Source organism: Dermacentor variabilis, chromosome 9 (assembly GCF_050947875.1).
Source record: "Dermacentor variabilis isolate Ectoservices chromosome 9, ASM5094787v1, whole genome shotgun sequence".
Classification (NCBI taxonomy): Eukaryota; Metazoa; Arthropoda; class Arachnida; order Ixodida; family Ixodidae; genus Dermacentor; species Dermacentor variabilis.
Window position 1 is genome coordinate 54,101,969 of NC_134576.1, and position 12,495 is coordinate 54,114,463.

The 12,495-nt window shown below is 47.1% G+C and overlaps 1 protein-coding gene across 7 annotated transcripts in view; it reads right to left on the reverse strand.

Moving 5' to 3' along the window:
• Nucleotides 1-12,495, reverse strand: part of LOC142592696 (uncharacterized) — a 409,269-nt gene that overhangs the window by 311,722 nt on the left and 85,052 nt on the right. The window lies entirely within an intron of this gene.

Genomic DNA, 12,495 nt, shown 5'->3' on the forward strand with positions numbered 1-12,495 from the left:
GTATTGCCGACTACCGTTGCGCTGGACTCATCGTGCCATGCTGCTATACAGGCATGGATGAGAGCGTGCACTACATAGCTCTCGGAGCACGCTTAGTTTCGTGAAACGTATGCTTTGTTCATCGCAAACGGACTTCCATCTCAAGCTGGAATAACATACGCATCTAGCTTAACGTAAGAAGCGAATTCGAACGTTTTATTGACGCTTTTCACATCCGTAATAACTCTCGCCCAGCTTTTCTGCTTTAAAACCAAGGCCCTTGTTATGTCTGTGCCGCCATCTGCCGAGGCAGACGCAATACATGCACAACTCGGCTTCACGCATCGACGCTTACGATTCGTGAAGTGCAAACGCCTGGAGCCTCATTCAGCGTGTATATCCAGCGTGTTGCAACTGGGTATACGCGACAATGTTCTTTTGTATTGACATTTGTATTTATTAACACTATGTTTACCTGTTATTACTAGCTATTTATTTGTCACACAAATGAGGTAGTCACGCAATGTATCTACATATAGCAATTTGAATGCTTCTCAAATGAAGAGCAGAACTTATTTTGTAGCGGAACGGTATCCACACTGTTATGACTACTGCATGTGTTTCTCAGCTACTCATTCCTGCTTAACCATGGCATAGAACTACAGAGAGAATGCGGTAGCAACAGCACATTCATGAAAGGAATGTTTATAAATGACGGCTTCAAACTTCCACGCTGTTTGTAGTCTCAAACACATGCGCAGACATGGCGCTGGCTGCTCCGTCCACTTCACTGGCAGGAGAAACTGCGGCCATGTAAGGTTACATCACTGCCATACGCCTAGCAAAACTCTTTCCTATATGTAGAAGATGCCTCGTCGTACAACAGACAGCGCGAGCCCGAAAACAACCTCTAGCAACTGCCGCTGAGCTTATTTGCGACTCCAGAAATTTATGCGACACTTTGCAGCAAGTGCAGGAAAACATGCACGAAGGTCGGAGCAGATGCCCTGCCCTAGCCATAGTATTATGACCGGGTGCCCATGTTTAATGATAAAGAAGTGTCAAAGATTGAAGGTTATTTGCAGTCTCTGAAACTGAGGGCATGGGGCGACAACAAATTCATCCCGCCTGCATTTCCGTATGGTTCACAACTGCCGATGAGAGATAAGGCTCGCAATGGCCCTGGACCAGAGGCATTGGACAGGAGGCGACGTAAAAACAAAGCTTTAGTTTAATAAAATAAAATCATGCCGGAGGCATGGTGAAAAAGAATGCATGCAAACGGCGCAAAGCTTCGCCGAAGCCGTCCGAGTCACAAACTAACGCGATGCTAACGATGCTAACGCGATGCTAACGCGATGCTAAACTAACGAAGGCCCACATAGTGGGAATTTATGATTCTTGTGAAACGATAAAAAAATGTCCAACGCAAATTAAAAATACACCCGAAAAACGCTACTCTAACTGATTGTAGTAAAACGAACATGTGATGACTAATTCAATAAAAGATGAAACGCCATCGGAAAAAAAAATCACAGAAAATTACGATACGTCTTTTCATTGACGTGTCTTTTGTGTGATGGCCAAATAGGTACTCGGTCTATATTACGAAGGGAACACTGAGTAGCGCTGCTGGCATGGACAATCTGCCTCGTGCAGCATATCGGAAACAGTGGGAGCCACACAGGAGCCGCCGCACACCAACTCCGCTCATGCAGCACTGAACAATGCGCACTGCACTGGCGCCATCTTGTAGCGGTTGTCGCTGCAAAAGGCATATTGCACGTCTTGTGGGAGAGCTCTCCGTGGAGACGAGACCTCCCTTTTTCATTCACCGCTGTGCTCAGCTCGTTCGCTCGGTTAGGCTGCTGCCACCAGTGGTAAACGCAAGAACGAGCGCTTAAGAGCTGCACTCTAAAACATTCCGAGAGCGGGTTGGAACATGAAGCTTAGCTGCGACGTGCTCGTACAGATCCCGATCCGAAGAGGCGATGGGCTACTGGTACCTCACCGCCAACAGTCATGGCGGACTGGCATCGTCTGTCTAATTCCAAAGACTATAGCTTGTGGTTCCAGCCTGCCGACCACACTTCAGCTGTCTCTCAATGCACCGATCCGCCGCTCCGTCTTCCAAACCAGTTTTCCATGGCTTGCCCATCTCTCGCCGCATCGCACCGACTCACGTGACCAACAGGTCCAGCGAGTTCAGGAATAACGCGGAGCTTCCCTCCCAACTGTTCCATAAGCAGCGCTGCGACTGCTTTGGCAATGGTGGCCACCATCATATGGGACAGGTGGGCACGCATCTTGTGTGTTAGTCAGGGAGATAGTAATGTAGCTGCGTTTGTTTTTGAACATTTTCGCACTAGACCAAACGATCGGCAGAATCAGTAAAATGTTCAGTGTATGCGGGTTGCAAAATGTAATTTCATATGACAGCCTGCCTGGTAATGCAGTCTGTAATGCAAGTGTCTCCATAGTACTTAATCTTTAATTGAATGAGGCTGAATCTGAACCTGGCAACGTTTAACGTTAGAACGTTATCTAGTGAGGCGAGTCTAGCAGTGTTATTGGAGGAATTAGAGGGTAGTAAATGGGATATAATAGGGCTCAGTGAGGTTAGGAGGACAAAACAAGCATATACAGTGCTAAAAAGCGGGCACGTACTGTGCTACCGGGGCTTAGCGGAGAGACAAGAACTAGGAGTCGGATTCCTGATTAATAAGGAAATAGCTGGTAACATACAGGAATTCTATAGCATTAACGAGAGGGTGGCAGGTCTTGTTGTGAAACTTAATAAGAGGTACAAATTGAAGGTGGTACAAGTCTATGCCCCTACATGCAGTCATGTTGACCAGGAAGTCGAAAGCTTTTATGAAGACGTGGAATCGGCGATGGGTAAAGTCAAAACAAAATACACTATACTGATGGGCGACTTCAATGCCAGGGTAGGCAAGAAGCAGGCTAGAGACAAGTCCGTAGGGGAATATGGCATAGGCTCTAGGAATAGCAGAGGAAAGTTATTAATAGAGTTTACAGAACAGAATAATATGCGGATAATGAATACCTTTTTCCGCAAGCGGGTTAGTCGAAAGTGGACGTGGAGGAGCCCGAATGGTGAGACTAGAAATGAAATCGACTTCATACTCTGCGCGAACCCTGGCATCATACAAGATGTAGACGTGCTCGGCAAGGTACGCTGCAGTGACCATAGAATGGTAAGAACTCGAATAAGGCTAGACTTCAGGAGGGAACGCAAGAAACTGATACACAAGAAGCCAATCAATGAGTTAGCGGTAAGAGGGAAACTAGAGGAATTCCGGATCAAGCTACAGAACAGGTATTCGGCTTTAACTCAGGAAGATGACCTTAGTGTTGAAGCAATGAACGACAATCTCATGGGCATCATTAAGGAGTGCGCAATAGAAGTCGGTGGTAACGCCGTTAGACAGGAAACCAGTAAGCTATCGCAGGAGACGAAAGATCTCATCAAGAAACGCCAATGTACGAAAGTCTCTAACCCTACAGCTAGAATAGAACTGGCAGAACTTTCTAAGTTAATCAACAAGCGTAAGACAGCGGACATCAGGAACTATAATATGGATAGAATTGAACAGGCTCTCAGGAACGGAGGAAGCCTAAAAACAGTGAAGAAGAAACTAGGAATAGGCAAGAATCAGATGTGTGCGTTAAGAGACAAAGCCGGCAATATCGTTACTAATATGGATGAGATAGTTCAAGTGGCTGAGGAGTTCTATAGAGATTTATACAGTACCAGTGGCACCCACGACGATAGTGGAAGAGAGAATAGCCTAGAGGAATTCGAAATCCCACAGGTAACGCCAGAAGAAGTAAAGAAAGCCTTAGGAGCTATGCAAAGGGGGAAGGCAGCTGGGGAGGATCAGGTAACAGCAGATTTGTTGAAGGATGGTGGTCAGATTGTTCTAGAGAAACTGGCCACCCTGTATACGCAATGCCTCATAACCTCGAACGTACCGGAATCTTGGAAGAACGCTAAAATAATCCTAATCCATAAGAAAGGGGACGACAACTACTTGAAAATTTATAGACCGATCAGCTTACTGTCCGTTGCCTACAAAGTATTTACTAAGGTAATCGCAAGTAGAATCAGGAACACCGTAGACTTCTGTCAACCAAGTGACCAGGCAGGATTCCGTAAAGGCTACTCAACAATAGACCATATTCACACTATCAATCAAGTGATAGAGAAATGTGCAGAATATAACCAACCCTAATATATAGCTTTCATTGACTACGAGAAAGCGTTTGATTCAGTCGAAACCTCAGAAGTCATGGAGGCATTACGGAATCAGGGTGTAGATGAGCCATATGTAAAAATACTGGAAGATATCTATAGCGGCTCCACAGCCACCGTAGTCCTCCACAAAGAAAGCAACAAAATCCCAATAAAGAAAGGCGTCAGACAGGGAGATACGATCTCTCCAATGCTATTCACAGCATGTTTACAGGAGGTATTCAGAGACCTGGAGTGGGAAGAATTGGGGATAAAAGTTGATGGAGAATACCTTAGCAACTTGCGATTCGCTGATGATATTGCCTTGCTTAGTAACTTAGGAGACCAATTGCAATGCATGATCACTGACCTGGAGAGGCAAAGCAGAAGGGTGGGTCTGAAAATTAATCTGCAGAAAACTAAAGTAATGTTTAACAGTCTCGGAAGAGAACAGCAGTTTACGATAGGTAGCGAGGCACTGGAAGTGGTAAGGGAATACATCTCCTTAGGGCAGGTAGTGACCAAGGATCCGGATCATGAGACTGAAATAACCAGAAGAATAAGAATGGGTTGGGGGCGTTCGGCATGCATTCTCAAATTATGAAGAGCAGGTTGCCACTATCCCTCAAAAGGAAAGTGTATAACAGCTTTGTGTTACCAGTACTCACATATGGGGCAGAAACCTGGAGGCTTACGAAAAGGGTTCAGTTGAAATTGAGGACGACGAAACGAGCTATGGAAAGAAGAATGATGGGTGTAACGTTAAGGGATAAAAAAAGAGCAGATTGGGTGAGGCAACAAACGCTGGTAAATGACATCTTAGTTGAAATCAAGAAATGGGCATGGGCCGGACATGTAATGAGGAGGGAAGATAACCGATGGTCATTAAGGGTTACGGACTGGATTCCAAGGGAAGGGAAGCGTAGCAGGGGGCGGCAGAAAGTTAGGTGGGTGGATGACATTAAGACGTTTGCAGGGACAACATGGCCACAATTAGTACATGACCGGGGTAGTTGGAGAAGTATGGGAGAGGCATTTGCCCTGGAGTGGGCGTAACTAGGATGATGATGATGATGATTATGATGATGATGATGATGATGATGATGATGATGATGATGTCAGGTTCATGCACGCACCATGTGGAGCCATGGCGTATGGTACGTCAGCAAAAATCATTTTCAGATACTCCTCAGTAAACCGGTATGTTTAAGTACACCACATACGTGCCATTATCGAAAATAATTATGGGATGGCATAGCAGTACTCCAGTAGGTGGTAGAGCAGTATTTCAAGGTGTAATTGTCATAGAAATTGCATCTCATATCAGCGTCTGAAGAAAACAGGCAGTTCAGCGGCGAAGACAGTCCTGGCCCCATATCTTCAGGTTACTTCAACTGTAGAGCAACACGCAAAATTAGTTAAGATCAACGCAACAGGTCAATTTACGTTACTTTACCTAGAAACAAGATTCTCTGTAAAATTAGTTTGCATTGCAGCCAGAGGTAGTGGCGCAAGGAGGTTGGAGTGTAATCAGTTACGTTCAGGTGATGAAGAACAAGTTCTCTATGAGAGAAACTATGCGCAACCTGGCTGTAATACCCGCAGCTAAGCGAAGCAGCTGTCATCTTGTACATATCTAGAACGCAAAATAGATAACAGAAGATTTAGGAATCAAAAGGTAGTGGGAAAACTTCGTCATAGCCACGTTGTGCACGCCGTACTAAGCCTTGTGGTCAAGTGCAAAGCTCACTTTCAGATTTGCTTGCTGGTAGAGTAAAGAGTGTGTGCGTACAAAAAGCGCTTGTTCACTGCGCATTTATGCGCACGCATAAATGCGCGGCAACTGATCAAGCTGATCACTGTGCTGCCGCGGGTCCTGTTCAACGGGCCCAAATGTGTGGGTAGCACATTTTTCAATGCTGGAATTGCCGGCATTATGCATCCAGATTCGTCAGCTGCTACCCTACCTCCTCGAAATATCAGACCATATCCGCTCCTTAGCAGTAAATCAAAACAACAGAAACGTACCTGCACTATTTATACTATCCAGCAGTGCAGAAGTACCTTGCCTCCATGACCAACGAGTCCCAATATACCTCGACGATTTTCATCAGAATTTTATACTGATCTGCTATCATGTCCTTGTCATTCGATAACTACCCATTTCCCTAAAAAATATGCGCGAACCAACAGCAAATAAATCATCAGAGACCGCGGTAGCTTCCACGTGGCACAGCGGTGTTAGCAGAGACGCCAAGACCTTGTTCCATCCATCACGGTGCGCAATGTAGTCAAACTTGGAGCATCCCTGACACTAAAGTTGCAAAGAATTGAAATACATACAACATGCAGTGTTCACTTAATTCACCATGCCGATCGACAGAGCTGTGGTTATGAGGAAAGACTTCACTGTTGCACTCAGCTTATGCGGAAGGCTTGTTCCTCCGTGCGTCTACAACGAATTAGGAAAGAACAGCGCCAACTAAGACGATCACAAGTGGGGAGAACGACACAGGACAAGCGCCATCTTCACCTATCATTATTCACAGAAAAATTTCAGTGAATAAAGATAGATGAAGTTGGCGCTTGTCCTGCGTCGTTCTCCCCCCTTGTGATCGTCTTAGTTGGCGCTCTTCCTTCCTAATTCAAGTATGCACCATCTAGCCCAAATGAATGTGGTCTACAACGAATATGGTTCGTTAGAACCGCTAAAATTCTCAAGCTTGAAGAAACTATCCGCATTTCAGCAACCTAAAAGTGTGCACGGGCTGTCATTGTGGTTTATTCCCCTCCATTTCGGCAGCAACATCAGCTTTCAAGACCCAGGACGTGTGGAGGAGCGCAAAATGATTTAGGCTGTCTCAGGATAGCTTGTGCCCACCGTGCAGGAGCACAAGAAAATATATCCGAGCACGGAAAAAGCGAAAAAAGAAGAAATCCGAAGAACGAACCATGCCTACCAAAGGGTACGTTTAACAAATAAAAACCTCAGAAAGAGTGACTAAGGCTGCAATTTTTCGCGACAAAGCCAAAAAAGAAATTCGGGCTTTCAAATGTGCCTTCCTCAAACGCAACAGCTTGCTCTTCACGCAGTGTTGAAAGCTTCAAAAGCAAAGTCAGCGAGAGGAAAGCGCTATAAAACCAACTGGTTGATGACTTACCTCCCTCTGCTTATAGCCCTGCTTACCAGCCCTGCTGCTCATAGGCTGATGTCAAAGATGAATATTTTGCCACTACCTACGTCATCGCGCCTTAAACAAATTATCAAGAGAATGCCTTGCGAGTTCGGTTTTAATAAGGTTTCGCTTAACAGCATTGGTGCACTTATTAAACAAGGAGTAAGCTGTTGTGGAATCCTCATACTAGACGATATGAAAGTGCGCCAAGCTGTCACATTCAACAAGCAAACATATCAAGTAGACGACCAGGAATCGACAGCCATGGCAGATCATGCACTTGTGCTTACGATTGTGCCCCTATTTCATTCGTGGGTACTACCAATCGCCAGCTTCGCTACAAAAAATGCATCTCCTGGAAGAGTCCTCGCAAGGATGGTTTTGAAAGCCGTCATAGAGCTTCATAAACAAAATGCTACAGTGATAGCCGTCATAAGCGATGGAGCAAGCACAAACAAGTGAATGTGATCAACATTTGATGTGACAGGCAACTCTCATGCACCTAAGCACAAAATTGAACATCCCTGTATTCCAGACAGCAGTCCATACTTCCTCTGTGGTGTGTCTCACATTGTGAAGTGCATAAGAAATCATCTGCTTCGTCACAAGTACGGCATGGTAGGTATCCGCTTTTTTATGTTAGCTTGTAACAAAATTAACGTCATCACAAAATATCAGCTCCAAATTTTCAATCATCTTTTTACTTTACAGAATGGCGAACATGAGATCAACTATGACCGCTACTGTATACTTCAGGATGTTAACAGCAAGCAGCAGCTCCGTGCAGTACCAAAACTGACAAAAGAGCATGTGAACCCCGACAATTTGAGAAAAATGAATGTGCGGCTGGCTGTTCAGGCAGGTAGCCGCCTATATTCAGCTAGATAACGGAAATCGGGCCGCAGTTTTGCCTTTCGTCATCTTTGCTTATAACACCGCCGTTCAATGCAAAACCGGTTACTCGCTATTCAACCTTGTTTATGGCCGTTCGCCCAGTTCCTTTCTCGACGTTTCTTTTCTGCCCCTGTCAGTCCATCTTAATCTTCCTGCGAAGAATATGTTTCCCGCCTTGGCCGTTGTCGCCAGCGTGGCCGCTTTGACAGCGAAGCCAGACAACAGGACCGCAAGGTTAATTATGAAGCATGTAATGCAGTAGTTTTCTACCAGCCCAGCGATGAAGTGCTGCTCTGGACACCACTTCACACTCCTGGGTTGTGTAAGAAGTGTCAGTTCCACTTTTTTGGCACATACGCGTTCCTGAAAATGACTTCTTCCGTTAATTATCGCGTGACCCCAGTTGTTCCCTCAACTGACCGCCGTTGCCGGTCTACCGAAGTGGTCAACCTTTCTCGTATGAAGCCCTGCACGCGGCGTTTCCCGTACCTTTAGGCTGCGGCCAGGGTGGCCGCTCTCGTGCGGGCGAAGTTAGTGTGGCCATTTATTGTGGACTTCATGTGTATATTATCATCATCATGTGTGTGCCCTTCGCATCGTGCGGATACCCGGATCGTCATAGTGGATTGGGCCGAGGGTTCTTCGGCGCGTCTCTCAGGCTCAATAAAGGCCGGTCCTTACTGTGGCGTCACAATATATATATATATATATATATATATATATATATATATATATATATATATATATATATATATATATATATTGTCGCGGTACAACGCGGACAGAACACAGGGAGACGTTCTTCGAACAACAAGACAATATGTTCAAAAACAAAGAGCGGAGACACGTCTTCTTCGTCATCACCCAATGTGGCTCCGACCCCCTAGGCGGAGTCCGTTAGTGCTCCCATCGTGGTGCTCCCATTGTCGTCGTGGCATGCTTCCTCTTCAGAACATCCGGCGAGCGCCACCTTTCCCCGCTCCGTTTTCCTCTTCGCCTTCCAGCCTTCCTACCTCTTCCTTATCCCCTGACCGCCCAACCGCCTCTACTCATCGCTCACCATCTCCCCGACGTCGCTCGCTTTCTCCGATGCGGCGCCGTCCCGTGTCCACCGAGCAGGAAAACTGATGGCCGCAGTTCCCGAGGCACGAACTACGTCCGCGTCGCAATGCCCAAGTCCTCGTCCCTCTCCAGCCTACGTAAATGAAGTCTCTGTCGAAGGAGTCACCGTCCTGGCACTTGCAGATACAGGAGCCGCCGTATCCGCAATCTCCGCCGAACTCTGCCGCACACTAAGAAAGGTTTTGACGCCTCTCTCCGACTTCTCCCTTCGAACCGCGAACGCTCAAGATATAACGCCTCTCACTGCCTGTACTGCTCGCGTCTTCATTCAAGGTCTACTGTATATCGTCGAATTCGTCGTGCTGCCCACGTGTTCCCATGCCATCATGTTAGGCTGGGACTTCCTTGTAAATAATAACGCCGTTACTGACTTGTCACGCCGAACTCGAACTTTCTGCACTTCCCGACGTCGAGACTATCGAAAACGACCCTTCCAGTGTTAAACTGTTTTTGTTTCCGAAGACAATTCCGTCCCTCCCCGCTCTTCCCTGCTTGTGCCTGTGTCGTGCGCCGCTATTTGTGATGCCACTGTTCTCTTTACGCCCTCTGAGCTGTTCATTCCCCGCCGATGTTCTCCACTGCCCTTTGCTCTCCTTACTCTTCGCAATGGCGTCACGAAAATGATCGTCGACAATCCCACGGCCTGCCCTTTAGCTTTATTTCATGGTGAATACCTAGGCCTTGTTCAACCGCTCGACACCTTTTGCATCTTTGACGCTCCTGCCGTTTCTACTTCTGCGGGCCTTGGCGCAATTACTTGTGACTCTGCGGTCGATCAGTCACTCCTCGACGCTTTTCACTGCTCTATCGAGGATGGCACGTCATCTTCAGAAGGAAGCCAGCTTATTGCGCTCCTGCAGAGCTTCAGCGCTTCTTTCGACAGCCATGCTTCCGGTTTGGGCCGCACATCGACCGTTTTTCACCAGGTAGATACCGGCAGTCGTGCACCTTCACGGCAGCGCCCTTACCGAGTATACACCTCTGAGCGCCGTGTCATCTGCTTGTACGCGCTTCGCGAATTGCTTAGTACTTTGTGGAAGGTATGCGGGCGCGAGCGATCCAGCCTTGGTCGAGTTATGCATAAAAGCCGACGTGCTTGACCCGCTGACCAGGGCCCTTTCTTCAGCGTGCTGTGGATGCGAAAATATTACGAAACCACGAAGCAGTGAATATACAGGGAAGGGGAACAACGACGGCGCCATGAGTGTGGACGCCCCCAGTTTCGCTGCAATCCTTCTCACTGCGTCCCGTGAATTTGCGAATAGTAGAAAAACGTGAACCAGAGGACATACAGGTAAGGGGCGTTGACGGTGGCCCTGCGAGTGTAGGCTTCCCCCACTTTCGCTCCAAACCTTCCTAGAAAGTACCTCGGATGCACGAATATTAGGCAAACACTGTGGAAATAAGGCAAAGGAAAGAAAATGATGGCGCCGCGACCCACTTTTCTTGCAAACCTTCTCACAGCGTGCCGTCAATCTGCGAATATTAGAGAAAGGTGTACGAGTGAAGATACAGGAAAGGCGTATTGATGGTGGTGCAGTGAGTCTATGCATAGCGCAGATGGTGCAAGATAATGCAGTGCCGAGCCGACCCGCGGCGGAGGTTAGGCAGGCGTCAAGCACTCCCTTTACCTGAGCCGCCCCCTAAGATAGCGCAATATCAGCCCGACCCACGGCGGAGATGAAGGATGCGTTAAGCATTCCCGTCTTTCGTTCCAAACCTTCCTCCAGCGTGCGCTGGACGCGTGAATACTGGAAAAGAAATTGGCCGACCATTGCGCCTCTTCGTAATGCATACAGAACACGCAGTGCAAAACGTAGGCACTTCAGCGTATCGGTTTCGGTAGCACACACCGTGATCCGCCGCTATCGAGACGGCGGATCACGGTGCGCCGCTATCGAGTCATCCTGCCAAGGGGATGATGGGAGGTACGTTGATTTGTCTCATATTCGTGCTTGTGGATTCAGAAGTTTTTGTGGCTTTGAATGTTACGCTATATAAATCTTACTGTCGTAAATTTCATATGAATCTATACAATCGCAACTAGTAATTGCAAAGGTTGAGCTTGTCGAGGTGGGCAAATCGAAACTCACCAAACGTCTCAAGGTGACTCATGCCTGCGATAAATTCGTAAGGGTGTTTCACATCGCTTATCGATACATGCATCTGTGGCTTAATGGTTTCAATATCCGGCGTCTGTGATTGAAGGTCCTGTGTTCAAATCCTCCTTTCTGACAATGTTAATCTTTATTTAATTACCAATTAAACAGAACATTGTTGAAAATGACGAGCTTACGAAGTCGCAAAGCCGCTTGAAGCCAAAAGCACGAAATTAGGCAAATCCATGTACCTCCCGTAATTCCCACGCTGGTGCAACCACTGCCACTGCAGCTCCCGCTGACACTAGGGCCAGAGTTCTCTCGAGTAATTATTATATGAAACCTATATTATATGACAAGGGCAGAGCGAGGCTCGCGCTGCGGACGAGAGATTGCTGCAGCAGCGCGAGCACCTAGAGAAGAGCGCTGATGATCACCTCGGTTACGACGAGGCACGACGGTGACATGAAATGTGGGAACGGGAGCCAATGTGAGGCCTGCGCTCGAAAACACGAAACAGACCAGACCACCATACACGGAACGTCGGACAATGGCGGTGCTGTGAGTCTAGACGTGCCCCGCCTTCGCTCCAAACATATGTACAGTGAGTGGGCCATCAGTCCGCGAATACTAGAAATGCGTAAAGCAGAGGAGGTACATCCAAGGGGAGTCGAATGCGGCGCTGTGGGTGTAAGATGAGTAGGCTAATAATTTTGGTGACTCGGAAGCGTTCCGCGATGTCAGGTCTTTGCGTGCAAGCTCGAAACAAAAACGCCGTACTTGATGATGTCTGCGCTAATTTTGTGGGTGAATTTCAATTATGTTCACAAAAGACACATTGAGCATAAGTGTGTTGAAAGAAGAACACAACAACTCGACAATGTAGTGACAGGTGCAGCATGCCCTGAAGGACGTATCAATGCACTAGGCGCAGCAAGTAATGCTTGTTCTTATGATATATATATTAGAT